Below are 14,277 nucleotides of genomic sequence, written 5' to 3' on the forward strand. Positions count from 1 at the left end.
GGGCGGTAGTTCTTGAGTTCGGTGGGGTCCGCTGTTGGTTTCTTGAGTAAGGCGCTGAGTTCGGCGTGTTTCCAGCTCTCAGGGAAGGTGGCGGTGTTGAATGATGTGTTGATGATGTCTCGCAGGTGAGGTGCGATGACAGCGTCGGCCTTGTTGAAAACGTGGTGAGGGCAGGGGTCGGTCGGTGATCCGGAGTGGATGGAGTTCATCGTGCGGATGGTGTCTTCGGTGCTGATCGGGGTCCAGGCGTGGAGGGTGGTGGTGGGGGGTGATTGTTCGGTCATGGTGTGCGTTGGTTGGTTGTTGAAGCTGTTGTGTATGTCCGTGATCTTGTTGTGGAAGTATGAAGCGAGGGAGTTGCAGAGGTCTTGTGATGGGGTGATGTCGTTGTTTCCTGCGCTGGGGTTGGAGAGCTCTTTCACGATGTTGAAGAGTTCCTTGCAGTTGTGTGCGTTGTTGTCCAACCGTTCCTTGAATGCTGTTTTCTTGGCGGCGCGGATAAGCTGGTGGTGCTTCCGGGTGGCAAGCTTGAAGGAGGTCCTGTTGTCCGGTGTAGGTTCCCTTCTCCAGACTTTCTCGAGGGCTCGGCAGTTCTTCTTGGAGCTCTTGAGTTCGTCGGTGAACCATGGGGCTTTCTTGCTTCCGGGTCTGCTGGGCGGGGTCCTCAGCGGGGCGAGCTCGTCCGCGCAGATGCTGATCCACTTCGTGAGGTTGACGGCGGCCTGGCTGGGGTTCGCTGAGCTGGCAGGAGGGTGCTGGCTCAGGGAGGTGGCGAGCTGGTCTGCTGTGATCTTGTTCCAGCTTCTGCGGGCGGCCTGTTGCTGGTGGTGGTGGGTCGTCGTTCTCTTGAAGGTGAAGTGGATGCAGCTGTGGTCCGTCCATTGGAGCTCTGTGGCGTGGCTGAAGTCGATGTCTGTGCTGGAAGAGAAGACTGCGTCGAGTGTGTGTCCGGCGAGGTGGGTGGGGGTGGACACCAGTTGCTTGAGTCCCAGGTTGGCGAGGTTGTCCAGCAGGGTGCTGGTGTTGCGGTCGTTGTTGTTCTCCAGGTGGAAGTTGAGGTCCCCCAGGAGGATGTAGTCAGCGGAGGGGAGGGCATGCGGGCTGACGAAGTCGGCGATGTCCTCGCTGAATTGCGTGCGTGGTCCAGGGGGTCGGTAGATCAGGGTGCCTCTGAGGGTGGTGTTCGGGTTGGTGTGGATCTGGAAATGCAGGTGTTCGGCAGTGGTCAGGGTGTTCTCGGTGCTGGTCGTGAGACGGATGGTGTTCTTGTGGATGATGGCGATGCCTCCTCCCATCTGGTTGGCGTTGCGGTCCCTCCGGACGATCTTGTAGCCCTCTGGGATAGCGATGGCGATGTCGGGAGCTGAAGAGGCGTTCATCCAGGTCTCTGTGAGGAAGGCAACGTCAGGGGCTGTGGCGTCTAGGAGGTTCCAGAGTTCGATGGCGTGTCTGTGGACGGAGCGGGTGTTGAGCAGGATGCACTTGAGGTGGGTGCTGCTGCTGTTCGACTTGGCGGGGGCTGGTGTGCGGCAGGTCCGGATGCAGGTGAATTTGCAGGCGTGGCAGCTGAAAGGTCCGTGGGTGCGTCGTGGTGTGGCTTGATGGCATTCTGGGAGTCGGCCAGAGTTGAGAGCGATGAGGGTGGCGGCGGAGTACGTCAGGCGGGTCGGTCGGCGGCATCGGGGGCCAGGGGTCCTGGCGCTGGTCGCGATCCGGTCGCGGACGGGCGCAGACGGGCTTACCTTTGGCGCGCCTTCGGCGCACAATCGGCGCGCCCGCTGCGCGTGACCGCTGCGCGTTCGCACGGTCGCCATATAAAGGCGAAGTGCGCGGGTGGGCGGAGCAGCTGGGAGGCGGGAGCGGGGCGGGAACAGAATGAAAAAAGGGGCGGGGCTTGCGGTGGTGGCGGGAAGCGGGGAGCGGGGAGGGAAGGCGGCGATGTAGGCGGGCTAACAGGAAGGACACAAGCTGGACAGATAAACAGGCAAATATACTTTATTAAGCACAAATGGCGAACAAAACAAGGGAAAAAGAAACTCAAACACGGGCAGGGAATACAGATGACAAGCACAAATGGCGAGAGAAACAAAGGCAAAACAAACGGCAACGGAGTCAGCCGGCGGCGAGGCAGGCAGCGCGGCAGGGACAAGGCTGAGGGGCACACGCAGCAGCTGGTGGCCGTGCGGCGCGGGGGTGTCCCACAAGTGGGTCACACTTACCTGTGTCGCACATATCCACATAGATTATCCACATAGATTGATAAAAAATGCCTACAAAAGAGCCAAATACTACGATAGGACAGTTTTGTTCCAGAACAAAGAGTCTAATACTGAAGATAAATTGGTGTGTGTGACTACACATTCTAACATAAATCATAAGATCAGACAAATTATCAATAGTGAATGGCATATTCTCAACTCGGATCACTGCAAAAAGACTCTTCCTAAGCCTATCTTTGCGTTTCGACGCAATAGGAATCTGAAGAATGCGCTGGTTAAGTCCAAAGGAGCTGTTAATAACTCCTTCATTCAGAAATCTATCACAGGTACTAATCCCATCATGGGCACACATAAATGTGGTTGCTGTCATGCCTGCCAATTTGCTATGGTTACTGATAAACTTTTGTGGGACAAGAAAACCTTTTTCTTCAAAGATATGACGAATTGCCGTAGCCAACATGTAGTCTATCTCATCCTTTGCCCATGTGGCCTTGGCTACGTGGGTGAAACCAGTAGGTAATTTCGAGTTCGCCTTAGTGAACATAAGTCGGCCATTTCTAATCAGCGCCCTGGTGCTCCCCTGGTTTCACATTGGGCTGAAAAGAAACACACTATTCCTGATCTCCGCTGGATGATTTTGGAACATATTCGATCTCCCAAGGATGGTAACATCGACGCTCTTAGACGAAAAAGAGAGGTGTTCTGGATGTTTACTCTGAAGACCTATGAAAAAGGTCTGAATGAACACCTCCCATGGGAAAATGCTATCATATAAGCCTCTAATATTGTTGGGTTACACTTTCTATTGGCCTTAATTCCTCTTGTTATTGGCACATTCCTTAGGTAACATCATTATATGGCCTCTATTACTTTTTGCCTTTTGCGTATTAGCCCCTAATGGAACAGGTCTGTGTCATCCTTGCTTCCTAGATATTTACTTCATCTGAACATTTCTTGAGGAAATGTGTTACATTATGTTGTGAATTTCTATATTGTTCATTCTTTATGGACTAATTCAGGTCCACTTTTGGCCACTGTATGTAATTTTTATCTTCTTATTTTTATCTAGTTAAATTCTGTACGTTGTTTCGCTTTCATTGTAATAGTTTATTTGTACATATAACTAAAGACCCCTATTGTGGAATCTATCCTACTCCCGTTACAATATGGCCTCTCATTTCGTGTTATTGAAACGGGCTATTGGGCAGTAGTAATTTTTGTCCTTTCTCTCTTTTTGGTAAAACCAACCTGCTATTCTAATTAGACCTCCTTTAGTCCTTTTTCTATTTCTGTTAAACTTGTGCACAGTCTCTGAACCAAACTCCTTTTAAGGAAGACGCTCAGATCGGTTCCGATCTCTGCCGTTGCATGGACGCTGCCGATCCCGTAAGCCGCGATAAGTCTCTACTCCAGGTAAACTACGATTAGCCTGTTAGCATTTGATTCACTCTCCTGAGTAGCATATCAGGGACACTTTTAATTAACTTTCCGGCTTGCTTGTGTGTTGAATATTCTAATTCCTTTAGATACCTCGCTGAATTCTGTCTATTTAGGACACTTGTGATACGGGGAGTAATTCTACGGGTCGGTCAAGTTACAGAGTTTTCAGGTTTCACTTTTTCACTCCTATCGGTAAGTATACCCGCGTAGTCTTATTCTGTTATTATTTTTTTCCCTAACTCTACGGAATGGACTCTTGTATACATTTCTTCATTCTATTTTGTCGTAGAAGCCTATTGGTTGCTCTTTTTACAAATCTACCAATGATGCTCCTAACTTGTGGAAGCTTCTTAAACAGTAGAACTTAAACTCGTCGGAATCTCAAGTAAGCTAGCTTTATTAGATTTTTAGAATGATGGTATTGTAGTTTTTTCAGCTCATGTTACGAATTACCTAAACATAAATTTAAGAGTAATATGAGTGTAGCTAGCGATACTTTCTTTGTCTTATTCTTCGAGAGAGAAATGTCTTCCCTTTAGACTTCTTTAGAAATCATCTTGCCACGTATCGGTCCAGTAGTAGGTGATCAGTTTCTTATATAGAACAGATACCATGGAACCTTAGGATTGCATGCGCATTATGCCCTTAGTATATAAGCTTATACCCTAAAGGTTTAGCTCATACTTCTGCATACTAAAAAGTTTTTTATCTAAATTAGTAGAACAATCATTTAGATGATTGCGCTATTCTATTACATCATGCCCTGAGTTATATAGCCTATACTCCAAGGGTTTATCTGGTATTTCTCTAAGCTGTGTATTAACTGGGGTCATTCCTTCTGTTTCCATTTGTGTATAAGTTCAAATATTGGTATTAATTTGTCCACCTCTAATTTAGCTAGTGATCCTCTTTTTTAAATTAGTGCACAATTGGTGATTGGTATTTCTACTATCATTATTTTTCTGATACACACATTTTTTTCATTCATTCCTTTTATTTTTTCCTTCACTGGGCACCTTGATTTTTTTCGGTGTGTATTTTCTTCTTTTATTTCTAAAAAAAGAAAGTCCCTGTACTTTTTGGGTCGCTCTTTATTTATCATTTTTAATTTTTACTTCTTTCTTCTGGCATTCCAGCTTTAAACCATTATAAATTATTAGTATATGTACTTATCCATATTTTTTGCCCACAGACTTATGGTTGTAAATTCTGAAACTCTGTCAACTTCTACACCATTTGACGCATGTCAAGGAAATGTGCGTAGTTCGTGTTGTCGCCTGAAAGACCTACCTTATACGCCCTGAGGAAGGAGCCTGTATATTGTTTAGCTCCGAAACGCGCGTTGGCGCTTGTCTTGGCGTTTACATTTTGTTGCACTTTTTATGATGTACTGTCTTTTTTAAAAAAAATTGCATTGTCTCACATGTATCTTTTTTGTATTCTTGTTAGTTTTGTATGGTGCTTTGATGTTTTCTATTGCTGTTTTCTATTTATGTTGATATGGTGTGTTTTGTTGTTGACATAATGATTTTGTCTAAATGTTGTAATTCATTTCTAATTTAAAATGGACAAATAATAGTCTTTGTAAAAAATGAAAAAAATTCAATAAATGACTGTCATATATTTTTGTACACCTAGTCTGTGGGCAATACTTTATTCATATGGACGCACGGCCTTAAATCCAAGTATATAGGTGTAGGAAGTCTTTGTTGTTATTGATTATATTTTTCCCTGACACTTTCCTCACATATTCCTTAGTTCAGGGTCCCTCTGTTGTAACCTGAGAGGGGGGCTACCTACCCTTTGACCCCCTAGGCTCCCTTTTTTGAGAGTTACGAGAACGGCAGCCTAGCCGTGAGAGCTTTTTTACTTGAAAATAAATCACTAGGTACACACACCAGATCACCCCCACAGCACAGGGGAATTAAATCCAGTTTTTTCATTCCTTGTCAATCTTGCCCTTCTAGTACATTGCAGTTGAGCCACTGCTCTTTTCCGTCCGGTTGCCTCCACGTGGTTATATCCTCCTCTCAACATGGACCGCTTCTGTTTGGCTTTCACAGACGACCATATCGCCTCTATCCTAGCAGGGCCGTCACTGCTCCCAAATGCGCCCTTGAGTGGCATAGGTTCAGCCAGGGAAGAATGGGAAAAACTGTCCAGCATTAGAAAACGACAAATCAGAATAGCCCTACACGGCGCCCTCATGACTGAATACCTACGGGCGGGGGCTGCTCCAGCCAGTCTACTGGTCCGTATAGAACCCAAAATCTTTCTAGAGGACAAACGGTTCCGGGTAGACTGGAGTTACATAGCAAATAAATGTACCCGCGACTGGTTGGTATTGATTATCAACACTGCAAAAAGGTTAAGTGAGGAGCTGCTCAAGGAAATATTAGATCTAGAAACAGCCCTGAAAGCAGATACCACCATAAAAGACATCAAGGAACAGCTTACTATAATTCAGAATGATGTGGCGGAATATCAAATCTACATGGTGAATCAAAAGATTAAGGGGCTCAAAAGAAATCTTGAGAGATTTAGCCATGAATGGGCTTTCCCCTATGTTGAGGACAGTCATTACCAGCAACCCCCGGAAGCACCAATTTATTCACGAGGGTCCAGGGGGGGCAGACGCCAAGGTAGACGTACGTTCAACAACTGGACGTTTGATAATACGAGTAGTGAGGACGATGATATCACTGAACAACCTTCCACCTCCAGCTCTATTCCAACCACCAACCAAAGAGTGAGGTTTAATACCACAGATAGGTCCAATGAAGACCTAGGTGTCTTATTGAGGAATTTTTTAGAACAACGCCCCCCGGACCAGAGAGGGATCAGTCACAGGGGCAGGGGCAGAGGCAGAGCACGCCACAACAACAACGCACAATGGCAGAATTTTTCACCCAGGATCACACGCAGCAGGGGCAGAACACCCCTCTAACAAGAAAGGAGAACGATATTGTGGTCAACCTATCATCACATGCCTTAACAGCTGATGAGCATAGGGTTCTGAACAAGGGCTTGGGATACGTACCAACACCCAAACACGATAGCTTTAAGCTTCGGGGCGAATTGCATGGCCTGATGAGGAAAATCAAACTCAAAAAATTCTTTGAGGGAAAGGAGGTTGAAGCCCCTTCGGTTTTCTCCACCAACTTACGACGTCCTTCACTATTCTGCCCCCCCACGCATTCCATTGGCCCTGAGGTCCTAGTCTTCGAACAGAAGGTGATGCAGGACATCACCGCCCTGGAGGAACAACAGCATAGTCACAGCCGCAGCAACATGACGCATGCTGATTGGCTAGCAGTACAATCCCTCCAGCAGAATAGTACTATCACTATTAAGCCTGCCGATAAGGGCGGAGCAGTGGTAGTACTTAACACTACTGACTATGAAACCGAGGTGGCTAGGCTTCTAGATGTTCGCCAAAATTATCAACCCTTGATGAGGGACCCCACCAAGAACCTACAGACGACCATCCACAAAATGGTCGCGGAGGCTAAAGAAAAGAAATGGTTGACGGCAAAGGAAGCTGATTTTCTGATTAATGAGAAGCCCAGGATCCCGGCTTTTTATATTGTTCCGAAGATCCATAAAGCACAAAGGCCCCCCCCCCGGGACGTCCCATTGTCTCGGGGATTCAATCGGTTCTGGAACCACTGTCCCAGTATGCCGACTTCTTTCTTAGGGAATGTGTGATTATCCAACCATCATACGTTCAGGACACTACCGATGTTTTAAGGATCCTAAATGACATCGAGTATGACCCGCAACATCAATTCCTGGTGACAATCGATATAGAATCGTTGTACACGAGTATCCCCCAGGAAGCCACGCTGGTGGCAGCAGCACGCGCCCTGGGGTCTTGTGAATGGTTCTACGATGTTCCACAATCTTTTGTGCTCCAATGTGTTGAACTGGCTCTTACAAAGAATTTTTTTGCCTACAAAGATCAGCTATATCTGCAAGTGTCCGGGACATCTATGGGGGCTACATTTGCCCCCAGTCTAGCTTGTATTTACGTGGCCCAATTTGAGACCGGTTACGTCCTACATCGCAATAATCCCTTCCAGAGGAACATTGCCCTCTGGAGGCGATATATTGACGATGTTCTGTGTATATGGACGGGATTAAGGACCGAACTGGATGAGTTCCTCGTGTGGCTTAACAGCCTGGACGAATGCCTGAAATTCACATGGACCATCAGTGATACGGCAGCCACATATTTGGATTTGGACATCAGGGCGGAAAATCGCAAACTTGTCACTAACGTCCATCAAAAGCCCACTGACAAGAATTCCCTGCTGCATTACAGATCCTACCATCCTAGGGCCTTGAGAGACAATCTGCCCGTGGGACAGTTCTTGCGGTACCGCAGGAACTGTTCATCCACAGAGGAATTTGTTACACAAGCTGAAGCCTTATCTTGAAAACTGGAGGAACGATCATACCCCACAAAGATAATCAAACAAGCTCGGAAACGAGCCCTGAATACCCCCAGAGCTGCTCTTTTAGAAAGAACACCCAAAACCAAAGGGGATTGTATCCCGGTGGTCACAACCTTTGGTCCCCTGTCCACCAAAGTTAGACAGGTAATCAGGAAACACTGGCCCCTGCTCAACACTCCGACTATGACGATGCCACATCCACGATTTGCCTTCAAGCGGTCCACCAACTTGCGTGACCGCTTAGTGCATTCACAACCCCAGCTTAAGTCCAGGGACACTGGCATTCCGCCGGGGCACTACCAATGTGGCGGGTGTATAGTGTGTGAACTCACTACCCCTACCAAAAGTGTCACCTTGGTAGGTGGCAAGACCTGGTACTTGAACACATTCAGCAACTGCAACACACATAATGTCATCTATAGACTGACGTGTCCATGTGGTTTGCAGTACATTGGTCTTACCACACGCAAAGTAAAGATCAGAGTACAGGAACACCTGAGTACTATCAGGGTGGGAAAACTGACAACGAAATTGGTCCAGCATTTCCTGGCAGCTGGACATAACCCAAGAGATATACGTTGGGTGGTTCTTGAGCGAGTGTTTGGTGACACCTACAACATGGAAGCCAGGCTCTCGACCAAGGAGGCTCGTTGGATTTACCAAGAGAAAGCAGACCAACAGGGCCTTAACGATTCCATTGAGTGGGGTAAGATAGCACAGTGAGGCAGTACATTTAGTACCTGTGATAGGCATCATCATATGAGGCTGCTGTTCACGCATAAATAACCCCATAGACCACCTGTTTCGCGTATGCCAGAAATCTATACACGAACAGATGGGTGTATATATGAGATTTGTGACTCCAGCGCCTTGGAAACCATTTTTTAATAGTCCTCGTTATTCAGACAAAGATGACTGAAGTCGAAGCACATCTATATCTGATTAATTTTAATTCTTTAAACATTCTTTATAGTGGTGCTTGTAGACCCTACATATACCAATCTGAGAGGTCAAGTGTACACCACATTATACCCTAAATACAACCAGGGAGACATTAGGTATAGTGGAATCAATACTGGCGGTTTACACAATATGGCCGCCAGTACCTTCAGTAAACAACTGCACATGCGCGTATCACTGCGCGCATGACGCATTTAAACAGGAAGTAGCCTTCCCCTCAGTGATGGAGGATGAGCTACTACCTGACGAGCAGGCTGACGAGGTAAGACCACACCGGGCGAGTAAAGGAGCAGGCCCTACTCGTACACGCTAATGAGGGGTATATCCCTACTCTAGAGTTAGCATACGGCAAGCGCTCATTGAAGGACCGCTCGGTATCAGGGCAGCCTAGGTTTCCCTAAGCAGCAGGCAGTCGCAGTGCTAGGATTACATAGCGCAGCGATCGAATATCAAATTCATGGATATGCATCGATAGGGAAGATGTATTGAAGCTATAATATAATCAGGGGAAGTCTACAATACAGTTATCATTGCTGGGCCCTGTAAACATGACATCATGGCTTATTGATAATGAGTTGACAAATGATACATGAGCAGAGGGGACTTGATAGCCCATATCGGGGTACTCTAATAACTGTTACATCTTTGTGCCCTTCCAGAAACGCGGTTCCGCAGCCTCTGCACAAGCAGTCCAGGTTTTAAAGATACCACATATATTCACGCATACCAAAGGTTCAGGTATGCTGACAGACATCATCTATGATGGTAAATATGAACGGCAGTTGTGGTGCAGGCACCATGGTGGACGAGCAGTTGCTCGTATGTACTTGTGACGGACCTGTATTGACCGTATGGGTGATATACTGAGTGTGTGTTTTTAATTGTGTTTCCCCTCAGGTGCTGATAAAGTAATCGCTGGTCTGTACTAGCAATGCAGAGAGACCAGTCGACCCTAGCCCTGAAGAAGTTGCCGCCAAATTTAATTGGGCAACGAAACATGTTGGTTTTAATTAACCCCGGGCGTAGCACTACGCTTCGCCCACGTAGTGTACGTAGTGCTGCCTGCTTCGCACTTTCCGAAGTAGGCGAAGCAGGGCAGCGCTACGCACACGCCGAGGGCGAAGCGTAGCTGCTTGCCACCCGCCACCCACCTCCCGCCCGCCCTTCTTTTAAATAATATGAGCAATGAAAAATAAAGTAAAGTAAGTCGACTTACCCGTAAGCGCGGCGTCTCCGGGGCTCCCTCTTTCAGTTTCTAATTTCTTCTGGCAAATGCGCATGCGCAGACACCCGCGCATGCGCATTTCTCGCGAGAAATGCGCATGCGCTGGCGTCCGCGCATGCGCATTTGGCAGAAGAAATTAGAAACTGAAAGAGGGAGCCCCGGAGACGCCGCGCTTACGGGTAAGTCGACTTACTTTACTTTATTTTTCATTGCTTATATTATTTAAAAGAATGGCGGGTGGGAGGTGGGTGGCACGTAGTGGGGCTACGCGAAGCGCGTAGTGTGCGTAGATTTGGGCACACTACGTGCTGCTTCACGTAGCCCCACTACGCCCACTACGCCCACCCTTAGTTTTAATGAGCAGCTACACAGCATAGAATAAAGTTTCACACAGCTAGTGTAGTGCTGCTCGGTTTCAATTGGAGTGACTTGGGTCCTGATCAGACTCAGTCCCCCCGCTGTTGGGTCGACATTTCCTCTTTTTCTCTATATTATTAGACACATGTCACCATATAAATTGTTTTTTAGACACTAGATATTAGGATTAGTATGAGGGTTCCAGCACTCCTTATTGTTTCCTTTCTTTCCTGTTTCTGTTTGGGCGGCAGTAGCCGATGATGATAACAGGAGGTAGTAGGCGAGTACCTGTCTACACAAACCTCGTTGGGGCTGCTTCCGTGAGGCACTGCCGGCCTATCACACCTTTTTTGGTTTTGTACTTTTGGCTTTACCATTAACAGTATTTTACAGCACAATAGTGTAGGGAAACACATAGACACTTAGGAGCTTCCCTTCTCACAGCCTGTAATAATCGACACGGTCTGTGTATAATATCAGATTTTCCACTTACGTGGCAGAAACACCAGAGGGTGTGAGTGAGATAGGCACTACAAGTATTGGGTACCTAGAGCAAAAATAAATATAAAATATTAATTTCTTTCCCGGGGTAGGTCTCGTTTTGTTACACCATCCACTTTAGTAGCCTTCAAACACGTTTAAGGCCTGTTGCTGCAGAGCCTGTGTGTGCAGTTTTAAACTGCCATTTCACCCTGACAGGATAACCTACTTGTCAGACCCAAACCTTCCTTTTTATTACATATCAGTCACCCTTAGGGTAGGCCATAGGCAGCCCCAAGGACAGGGTGCAGTATATTTTTAAAAGTCGGACATGTACTTTTAAGTTTTACATGTCCTGGAAGTGAGAAACTATTACATTCATTTTTCACTACTGCAAAGCCTTTCTTTGCCATAAATCAGCATCGGCGCTGCCTTGTAACATTTTACAAGTGCAACTTTCAAAAGATAGGAAAAGTAAGCTTGGTGTCTCTGGACACACAATTTAAAAACACTTATTTTAGTGAAGTCAGTTTTTAAATTGCAGGTCTGGAAATATCACTTTAAGAAAGTTGCCATTTTCTTAATTTAACCATTGTGTGCCTTCTGCTTGTCTCTGGAATACACGTCTCGGTTGGGTGACAGCTGGGCTTTTTGCATTCTCTCGAAACAGTCACACACAAAGAGAGCTGGGATGTACCACTCACATTCTGATGGCCAGGCTGCAGGCTGATAGGTCTTCCTGAGCTAGCGTGAGAGAGATGAACTGACACTTGCACCTGAATAGGGCTGTGCCTGTCCCCACCTTTAGTTGCATACCCCCGTAGTCAGTCTGGGGCCAGGGGGGGAAGGGCAGGGTCTTGTGCACTTCAAAGACCTTTCTTCGAAATCTACTTACTTCAAAGGCTAAAATGGGCATAAGTATTGGGCGGCTGACACCACATACTCAGCACGCTTCATGAACTGAGGACATTCTACCAGGAAGAAGAGCTGTTGTGCTGCCAGGAAGGACTGCCACTTTATTGCCTGTTTTGCCGTGTTGGCCTGCTACCTGCTGGTTCTTGCCTGTCAGTGAGGGGACTGGACTTGACTCTCTACATGCTACATCTCTGAAGGTTCTCCAAGGGCTTGTAGTGCTTGCCTCCTCTTACTGTAGCCTCTGGGATATCAAAGACTTCACCTGCATCTTGCTACCAGCACCTGGGCTCCTCTACTGTGAGTCCTGCTCTGCCGACTGGTGCCAAATCCAGTCATGGGCCCTTTGAAGTGAGTGTTTGGTGTTTCATCCCAAGAAACGAATGATCGATCCGAACTGGCGCATTTCCTTGCAGTATCGACTCATCGCTTCTTCCTGCACTGAAGCCGTTACATAGAAGGTAAACCCGGAATACGTCACTGGGACATGGGTAAATGGCAGTACATAGGAACAGTGGTCCCACTAAACAATAAGTGAACACACAAAGTATATCAATCAAAGACAATTATTCACAGAACACATATTGTAGTTGGCACACAGTGCTATTTAATCACACTGGGCATACATTGGTTTATAATCCTATTGAATATTTTCAAAAGTGCCCCTAGAACAGAGAGGGAAGATGGGGAAGTGAAGTGTAGGAAATTCAAGTGAGGATAAAGAGGTGAGTAGGAAGTGCAAATCACAAAAATATGTTATTTACAAAAACACAAAAAGGCTCATACCATAAGACAAACAAATTTGCGATACAACAAAACATTAAATAGCCATGATTTGTTACATTATCACAGTGATGAATCTCCGACTTTGCCGATGCAGTGCCACCGCATCCCCTCTGTTTCACAAGTCTCAGACATCATATCGCCGATGTCTACAAAGCACCCTCCTGTTGCATTGCCAGACCTGTTCAGCTTTGTGCCAATGCATTGCCTACAGCCCAGTGGTTCAACATCAATGCATCAGGGTGACGCACAGCATTCTTGACATTGATACACAAATGATATTGCCAGACTTCAGAAACGACGCATTGATTCCGACAGCGACGCATCCCTTCCTTTGCTCAAAGCATTGTACCCGAGCTTTGACACATCCAAGCTACTGTCAGCTGGTCTGCATTAGTCCTGTATCCAGCTCACGATCCATCACAGTAGGACTGAACTTTTGTTTTTGCCCTGGTCAAGCATGACCAGATGGCCCCAGTTGGAGCCATTGATTTAGATAGCCCCAGTTGCATTTGTATTTAATCCTGCAAAATTCATAACTTGGCTTGTGTATGTTGGACTTTTATCACTTTGGTCTAATTTTATTCAAACATATATTGGATATTTTTCTAAACTGGTGAGGACTACTTTTGTGGTGTTATAACTGTGTTACTGTGTGTGTGCACAACTACTTCACACATTGTCTCTTTAGCTTAGCAAGACTGTTCTGTGCCAAGCTACTAGCGGGTGACCACAAGTAAACTTTGAGGGGCCAATTACGAGTTTGATGGTGCGACGGAGGCACAGCACTGCTGCCGCACGACTAAACCCGCATAAGAACCACCGTCCAAGTACTTATTTTTTTGTCATTGGTGGGTAATTCCTTTTCCGCTCCTATGTCAGTGACTATAAAATATGCACTGCAATGAGAACATCAAAAAAAGTTCCGGCAAGGCATGGACTGAAAAGTCCATGCTGAGCTGGAACTTCTGTGCATGCACACAGGGGGCACATGTTATGCCTCCCTGGGTGCATCTACATCATGGTGTGGGTCACAAGGGATCCTGCAGGGCGCCATTTGTTTCCTCTCTGCTAGGGATTTCATGGAGGAGAAACCACCATGAAAACCCTGGCAGAGAGGAAACTCATAATATGTTTGGCTGGACCATGGCAGTCCCGCAAAGCATATGAATGCCCCTGGACTGTCGCACCACTGCCAGGGAATGGAAGTTTCCTGGTGCAGTCAGCAGTCCCAGGGTGGCACAGCCATTAGGGTTTACAGCCACTACTACCACCCCTCCATGAGTTTGGCAGTCCGAGGACTGCCAGACTCGTAATTAAGCCATTCGTATGTACTACACTTACCCTGACTAGGATTGTGGTTCCTGATTGGAAAGGGTGCATACCACTGCCAAATAGACACACAATTTATAACAGTGGGCAAGGGAAGCTATTTTATTTTAAT

The sequence above is a fragment of the Triturus cristatus genome, chromosome 9 (genome assembly GCF_964204655.1).
Source record: "Triturus cristatus chromosome 9, aTriCri1.1, whole genome shotgun sequence".
In the NCBI taxonomy this organism is placed as follows: Eukaryota; Metazoa; Chordata; class Amphibia; order Caudata; family Salamandridae; genus Triturus; species Triturus cristatus.